Source organism: Mus pahari, chromosome 10 (assembly GCF_900095145.1).
Source record: "Mus pahari chromosome 10, PAHARI_EIJ_v1.1, whole genome shotgun sequence".
In the NCBI taxonomy this organism is placed as follows: Eukaryota; Metazoa; Chordata; class Mammalia; order Rodentia; family Muridae; genus Mus; species Mus pahari.
In genome coordinates, this window is record NC_034599.1 from 60,763,840 (window position 1) to 60,772,090 (window position 8,251).

At 44.9% G+C, this 8,251-nt stretch overlaps 1 protein-coding gene across 1 annotated transcript in view; it reads right to left on the reverse strand.

The window, feature by feature from the left end:
- The window catches only part of Znf609 (zinc finger protein 609), a 137,161-nt gene extending 130,720 nt beyond the window's left edge, over positions 1-6,441 (reverse strand). Inside the window, exon 1 of the mRNA XM_021206584.2 lies at positions 6,348-6,441. The gene's annotated coding sequence lies outside the window, so the exon portion shown is untranslated. The remainder of the gene's footprint in view (positions 1-6,347) is intronic.
- Between the last annotated feature and the right edge of the window lie 1,810 nt (positions 6,442-8,251).

Below are 8,251 nucleotides of genomic sequence, written 5' to 3' on the forward strand. Positions count from 1 at the left end.
AAAAAAAAAAAAAAAAAAAAAAAAAAAAAAAAAAAACTTAAAGAAACAAAATAACTCGCCTCCCTAGAAGCCCACGATGGGTTTCTATGTTACTTATTCTAGAACCAAATGATTTTCTTTTAAAGCATTTTAATTCATAATTACATATTCATTAGTTGACTATCTGCTCCATTAGACTACAGGTCCCAGTAGGACAGGAACCATGTCTGGCCTAGCACAAATAGTGAAATATTACAATACAGCAGCAACATGTAGTATAGAACAAAGAAAGATACTGCCATGAGATTACTGAACAAATGTACAGAAGATGAAAACCTGAGCTAGGTCAGCTAAGAAGAAAAGTGAGGTAAATGGGGCTAGAGAGATACAGCAGTGTGTGAGCACAAAGTACACACAAACTACTCTTCCATTGGAGCTGGGTTTGATCCCCAACACCCTGTAACTCCAGTCCTAGGGAGTTTAATACCCTCTCTTGGCTTCCATGGGCAGTCATAAACATAAAAAAATAAAATAAAATAAAAAAGCAAGAAAAAAATAGGAAACAACAGTGAAGTAAATGGGTAAATGAAAAACAGGTTCGGGAGACAGAGGCAGGTGGATGTCTGAGTTCAGCTATACAGAGAAAAAAAAGAAACGCAGGCACTTCAGTGACTGGTCAGACGAGGTGCTAAGTCAACAGTCTTGAATTACAGAAATGGGAACAACAGCAAGTTTGAACTGGAAGTACACATTAGAGCAGATGCCAAGTAGAAAGATGCCATTCTTTCCTAAATACCTTGCAGATTTAAGCGCCACTGAGATTAGAGATTAGCTCTGTTTCTCTTCTATTGCAGTTCAATTTCTGATACCACCCTTAAGACTGCGCTAGAAACAAACCTTGTACTAGACTGAAGGTAAGCATTTGAATTTCACGCCAAACTTCAGCATTTGTAACGGACGTTTACAAGGTTTATTCATAAATGTCCACTTCAGTTCTATGATGGACATTCACCCAACCACTGTAGAGAGAATCTCTTATAAGCATCACCTGTCGATAGAAAAGCTTATGGCCAATTGCTGACGCAGGACACTGATGAGGAGAGGATTCTGGTAAATAGTGAGAGAATAAGGGGAGATAGTGGGGGGAGATGCTAAGATGTGAAGGAAGAAGTGGGCCAGTACTGAAGGAGAGGTAAGTAACCATGCAGAAGACATAGAATAGTTTGAATGGGCTAAATAAGTTATATGTTAGTCAGGGAGTGAGCCAAAGCTTATGTATGGCCTAGGATATGAATGATAATTAATCTCAGAGTTGTCATTACAGGAGCAGGGGGCTGGGAGGAAAAATGGATTAATTCTTTTCACCATCCAGACACAAAGTGACACTTAGAAACCTTGCTAGGAATGGTGCTGACATCATACCAAAAACCAGTAAACTGATATTAACAGGGTAAAGCAAATATAGGTAATGGTATGCAATGTGGTACCAGAACCCAGTGTACCCTAACCTTCACTCTACTGGGCTCGGAGAAGGACATCTGAACTTTAAAACAGTTGATATAGTTTCTTTCTTTTCAATACCTGTGAATTCAATTCCTGTGAATTCTACTGGCTTTACCCATTTCTGGGTATGTGTGTGTAACAATAGAAGGGCCATGGAGCCTGGGACCTAATACAGAAAATTATTACAAAACAAACATCAAGTTACTTGTTCATAAGTTTAGCCTGGGGCCAAGGGTGGTGGTATGTGTTTGTAATCTCAGCCCAGGTTACACAGGAAGACACCATCTCAAAAGGAGGTGAGAGAGCAAATGGCCTTAATGAACACGGAAAAGGAAAACTATGCTAACAAAAGATGGTAAGAACAATCTAAAGGAAAATCTATGAATTCTCAGAAATCCTATAAAATATTATTCCAAATCACAGGAAATGCAATAGTTGCTTTTATTTTACTGTTTTTAAAATGAATACTTAGCCGGGCAGTGGTGGCGCATGCCTTTAATCCCAGCACTTGGGAGGCAGAGGCAGGTGGATTTCTGAGTTCCAGGCCAGCCTAGTCTACAAAGTGAGTTCCAAGACAGCCAGGGCTATACAGAGAAACCCTGTCTCAAAAAAAAAGAAAAAAAAAAAAAAAAGCTAAAATAAATGTTTAACAGAAATAGTTCCTTAACATCATTTGGCCCTCTGGTGATAATTTGGTTTTAAAAGTGGCATTAGGAAGATCAAGAAAAAGTTATAAAGGTACAGGGAGGAAAAAACCCAAAAACTGAAGAAAGCAAACTGAAGAAATACAAGCTTCATGGAGGAAATGATTTGTAAAATAAAAACATGCAAATTTTTTGCATAAGGAGTTTCAGGTGTACTTAGCAGAGCAGAGTCAATTGGACCTTTGCATACAACCAGCTGGGCATCCTCCCAGGGCACTAAAGCTTTTCACCATCAAGACAGCAAAGCATTTTCTGTTTCCCATTTCCTTTTAATAAGCAAGTCCTAGAAGCACTGAATTACCACTATTTCCTTCCCTTTCATGGGGCAGAAAGCCAGAACTTCCAGAAGTACAATAGGGCCATGTAGGGCCATGACTAAGGCATGCTACTCAGAAAAGAACCTCTTTTCTCTATTCCATTACCATCTCACTCACAAATCAACAATAGGCATTAAGAAATGTGAAACACAGTGCAATTTCACACGTGTGAACGGAGCCTACACCACACAGGACTGAGGATTTTCTTGTCAGTGTGGCATGTGATTCTTCAGCCACCTGCTCAATAATCCCTCTTCAGCTGCACAGCTGCCGCGCCACATGCCTTGCGAGGCAGGTGCTTCGGTGAATTACCTGTTCTCTAGTGAAAAGAGTCCTTCACTGACACTTAGTGACCCAGAACCTGCCAATCAGCACCACCTATCTTCATTCTGCCTGTCACAGTCAACTTCTATCAGAGAGGTGATATGAAGGGCTACTTAACATACTGTGGGTTTTGTGCTGTTCATTTTTCATTGCAACATTGCTCTTTTATTTTTAAAAAGGAAACTGTTCTTTAAAAAATAAAATAAAGTAGATGTGAGAATTAAGCTGCTGAAAAGAAAACTTGCCACACAACCAAAGGCTATCTTATCTCAGTGCCTGGCAGTAGTCCCAGCCATGCTGGTTTTCCACAATGAAAATAACAATTGCTTAGCTGCCTTTGGAGCAGTGGAAGTATTAAGATGCCTGGCAAAGAAGTAGAGAGAGGAAACGGAATGGCAACTACTGGAGAACAAATGTCCCTGTATGTCTGTATCCTCCATGCCTAAACTCAGGCTCAAGTGTTGATAGTCAGATAATAAATAAGGAATGGTACATCTGCTTAACAGAGCAATCAGTAACTCCTCTACAAGTTTGCCTGTTCCAGGCCTGCATTTAGCTGCTAAATACTAACTATAACATATTAATACAAGGAGCCACATTCACACACACAATATAGTCATAAGCACTAAGGTGTCTAGTTATAAAGACTTCTCACAAGGAAATGTTTCCTACTAAGAAGGTACAGGTGAAGAATTCAAAATGACTTCTGAATCACAGTCACTCAAAATGCTGTCTAAGGGATGGTCACACTCAAAAGTCCAACTCTGAAACTACTAAATCTAATCAAGGTAAACTTAATGTGAGGGTCTGCCTTCACTGACAACACTCAAGAAAAAACACCAACAGCCCCCCAAAAAGCCTTAACTTCAGTTTAACTGGGGCATGCTAAGAAGCCTGGGACATACAGTTAGAAACAGTCTGGGGCACACAATGCTTTTGGTAAGGCTTAAAGACAGTTCTACTATTAAAAAAAAAAATTACGTGTCAAAATAACCTGTTCTCTCCTATTAAAGTCCCACCATCTAAATGCCAGGCCATCTTGTAAAGAAACTCAATGATATAAAGGATAACGAGGGAGAGACCACAGTTAGCATTTATTGTCTTGAAAGACCTTTAACAAAACCAAAGGGTTCCGTTCAATGATAAACTATAGAAAATGGTTAGATAGCTATTTTATACACTGCATACTGAATACAATCCCCTTTAGAGTGAATTTTTAAAAAGACTTCCTTAGGGGCGTCTAGAGAGATGGCTCATCGGTTAAAAACACTGACTGCTCTGCTCTTCCAGAGGTCCTGAGTTCAATTCCCAGCAACTACATGGTGGCTCACAACCATCTGTAATGACTATACATAAAATAAATAATTCTTTAAAAAAAAAAAAAGATGTCTTTAAGGTCTTGCATGAAAACCTCTTTTCTAGTCATATATATATATATATATATGTAATTGTTACATTTGTAATTACAGTTGTAATACAATTACATTTGCTGTAATTGATGAGAGAGAGAGAGAGAGAGGCTTAATGGTACCAAAATACTGCTTGGAGACTTTCATAACACAGTCAAGGATATGATTCTTCCTATCCTTCTCTAATACCAGATCCAAAAGATTTTTAGCAGTTCCTCTCTGTGGCAAATTTCTCTCCACAATACTTGAACCATCTTCTCTCGTTAAATATTGAATTATAAAAGGCAAGTTTTGTTTTCAAAGCTTGTCTTGGGCAAACTGAGCGGCTTTTGTTGTTGTTGTTATGAAATCATTCACCAGGAAGTCACCATTTAAAAAGGTAAGGGTGCAGGGCATAGGTGCATGCCTGTAATTGCTAGCACTGTGCAGGCTGAGACAGAAGGATTTTGAGTTAGAAACCAGCCTGGGCAACTAATGAGCCCCTATTGGGGGAGGGGGCACTTGGTCCTGGACTCCCCTATCTTACTCAGATCCAGGTCTTTAGTGGTTTTCCTAAGAGAACAAACAAAAAGAACTGCAGGAGACTCCCATTTCTATACAGAAACATGTAAATACAATGTTTTATGCAAGAACAGAACCTTCTTCACAGTCACCTTCCTCAAAGGTCTACCACAAAGCATGAGGGTGGCATGTCCCAGACGCTATTCCTCCACAACTTAGTTACAGGCTAACCAGAGGCAGGCCCAACATGGCTGGCATCCTCTATTCTTCTGAAAAATGTGTGCCAGTGAGCCCTGCATTGTTCCTCACTCAAAATGAAGAGCCTTTCTGTCTGGCCTCCTCCAATGGCAAGCCCCAGTCTGGAAAAGGAAGAAAATGGCACTGAGGAGCCTGGGAGATGGAGCATATCCAAAGCTCTCAGACAAGACTTGAACCTATGACCTTCACTGTGTACACAATAGGCGGGTGAGAGGGACCGGTTTATCTCTGCTGCAACAGTTCTCAGCCCTGGGGTAGCACTCCCGATAAAATGACACGACTATTGTGTGGCAGCAGAACAGTCATCTCTCACAACAGCCTAAACCAGCACTCCCTCCCCCAAGACAAAGCAGCAGGGGTGAAATTAACTCAAGGCTGCAGAGCAAAGCCTAATACAGAAAAGAGAGGCCTGTGGGGGCTTAGGGACTCTCCTCAACCCCTGGGCTCTGGACACATGGCTGGAAACAGACAGGCTTTCTCCCCCATCTTTCCCACTCTCATTTAGGTAGGAAGCGGTTTCACAGAGAATTTAATCATCTGTGATTTGTTCAGAAATATTCCCCCTGAAGGGCTCTGCTCTCTCCACCCTGTGTGAGCCTAATTCCTAGAAGCCGAAATGACTGTTTGCCGCTGCCTGTTTCACAAACACACATTAATTGGTCAGATGTGTCTCCTCCTCCTCAGCCCCAGAGGGAGGAAGGAGAATCTGAACCAAGCAGAGATGATCCAACCGTAATTACACATAAAGGGAAAAGAGGGCAGCATGGGGTTTCCAAACAGGACAGGGTCTCAAACCCTCCCGGGGATACAGGGACAGCAGTTTAAAGTCCAGGCCTAGGGATCCCTCCATCTTGAAGAAAAGGACAGGAGTAAAATGTGACCTAAGACTGGGAAGGCGCACACACCCACAACCTACTGCCTGCACGCTCCCAGCCACCTTGCTCCCCTTCCCGGGCCGAGCACACGTCCTGCTTCCAACCCTCCGCTCCCTCCGCTCCCCTGAGTCCCTAACGAGCCCCAGTCGCCTTGGGGCCCCCTGGGCAGAGCCTCCGAAAACTCTCTGGCCTGCCCCTACCACCTGGCCAGATCAGAGACTATCCCCGGCACCGCCACCCTCAGCCCGAACCGCCCGGGCCACGCTTTGAACTTCACCTCAGGCCCCCTCCCCCACCCACGCAACGACCCCGCTTTCCCCGCACACACCTTCCCCTCGCTCCGCCCCGGCCCCCCAACCCCCACTTCCTCCGCCGGGCGCCGCTGCCCCGGCGCCCTCCGCGCCCCTCGGCGCCGGGCCTCCCCCCCAGCGTCGCCTCCCCCTCCCAGCCCCGGCTCCACACAAAGCTTCGACTCACCGCGCGGCCGGTCCCGGGAGCCGCCACCTCCGCCCGCCCGGGGCCCCGGGCCGCAGAGCCACCACTGCTACGCGTCCCGGGCCGCCATCTGGGCCGCGGCCCCTCCCCCTCCCCGCCCCGGCTCTCCGCCCCTCCCCGCGCCGCTCCGCCCCGCCTGGCCGGGGCCGCTGTGTCCGGGGCTGCGGGTCCCTCAGCTGCCGCCGCCGCCGCCGCCACTACCGCCGCCACCGCCGCCGCCGCCGCCGCCGCGATCTGGGACAACCAGGCAGCCTGGAAGACCCGGACACTGGATTCTCGTGCTCTCGGATCCGGATTCCGTGCGCTATGGAGTCTGGAGCGAGCGAGTGCACGAGGAAACCCGGAACCTGGATGCAGGAGCTAAGTCCTGGGTCTCTAAATGCGCGGTAGCTGCGAGCTCTGAGAAAAGAATGCTGGAAAACCTGGCGGGCGGGTTGAAACTAAGATAAGCTCAGAAGCCCGGGCTGGACAGTTTGAACCCAATGCTCTCTCCTCGTGCAAAGATTCCTGGCTGGATAAGACTTCTCACCTAAGTCTCTGGAGAAGCGTTAGCTCTTAAATACAGATGTTTTCTATCGTGGAAAGAGGAAAGACCATGGGATCTGAGCCTGAACCTCTCTACAAAGAACAGAAGACAAGTGCACAGCTCTTGATCGTCTCATCCATTTTGCAGCTTAGTTCGGCAAACTATTTTAAGAAAAGAGGACACGTGTCGTGGCGCACGTATGCAGGTCAGCACAATTTGCAGGACAATTTGCAGGAGTCGTTCCCTCCACCATTTGGTTTTAGGGATCAAACTTAGGTCCTTAGGCTTAGCAGCGCGCACCTTTACCCACTGAGCCATCTCACTGGCCCTCAAACTGGCCCTTTTTTATTCAATGTCTTCAGTTTCTTTGATTACCGTTTGTTTTCCTCTAGAGTACCCGCCTCTAAAGCCTTCTCTGTCCCTTTCCACCTCAGCATCCAGTATCGCCAAATCTTACTGCTTTTTAACCTTGAGCCCGTTTCTGCACTCCATTCCACCGTTCTGTCTCTATAGATTGTGACTTTTAAATCTATTACCCATCTTAAGGTTGCCCAGCACACCATCTACACAGCATTCTGTTCTTGTGTAATTGAGCCCTCCCACTAGTTGCTTACGAAACTGCTTCATGACCTAAGACTTACACCTCCTACCATAGCAAACCAATGTTTATCTAATTCTCAAGAACCCCCATCATGCCCTTCCTGTGTCCGGGACCATTTTATTCAGCTATGCAGTTACCTTTATTCTCTTATTCTAAGGGCACTCTTCACTGGTGCCATTCAGAGTAGCATGTGACTTAGAGATGGAGTGAGTCATAACTCTCCATTGATATCTTCACAGAAAGAAAAAGAGGGTGGGAGAGCTGATAGCTTAAAGATGAGCACTAAGCCCAAGCCCTTCGTCTAGAAAAAGTAATTCCCTTTTGGTCCATAGATAGTTACATTGTTCTTGGACAGTAAAGGGACAAAACTGACAGACTCAGAGTGGCAGCCAACTTACCAATCTATACTCTATATTACAAAACGAGGGTTTACTTAAACAGAAAGGAAAAACAGGGTTTAGTGTTCCATATTTCTGTGATTTAATTAAGGGTTAAAAATTGTAGCACTAGACTAAAACAGGGGACAAGGAAACAGTTCTACTTAGCTTTTAATCACAGTTAGCTGACTCTGACTAAAGACAAGGATCTAATATTTAAGAGAGTAAGAGAATCTCAAGTTTTGGCAAACTAGTAGCCCAAAGAACAAATCAGATTCACTACCACATGTTTTGGTAAATCCTGTAAGTTAAAAACTAATTTGTAGACGGGCGTGGTGGCACATTCCTTTAATCCCAGCACTTGGGAGGCAGAGGCAGGCGG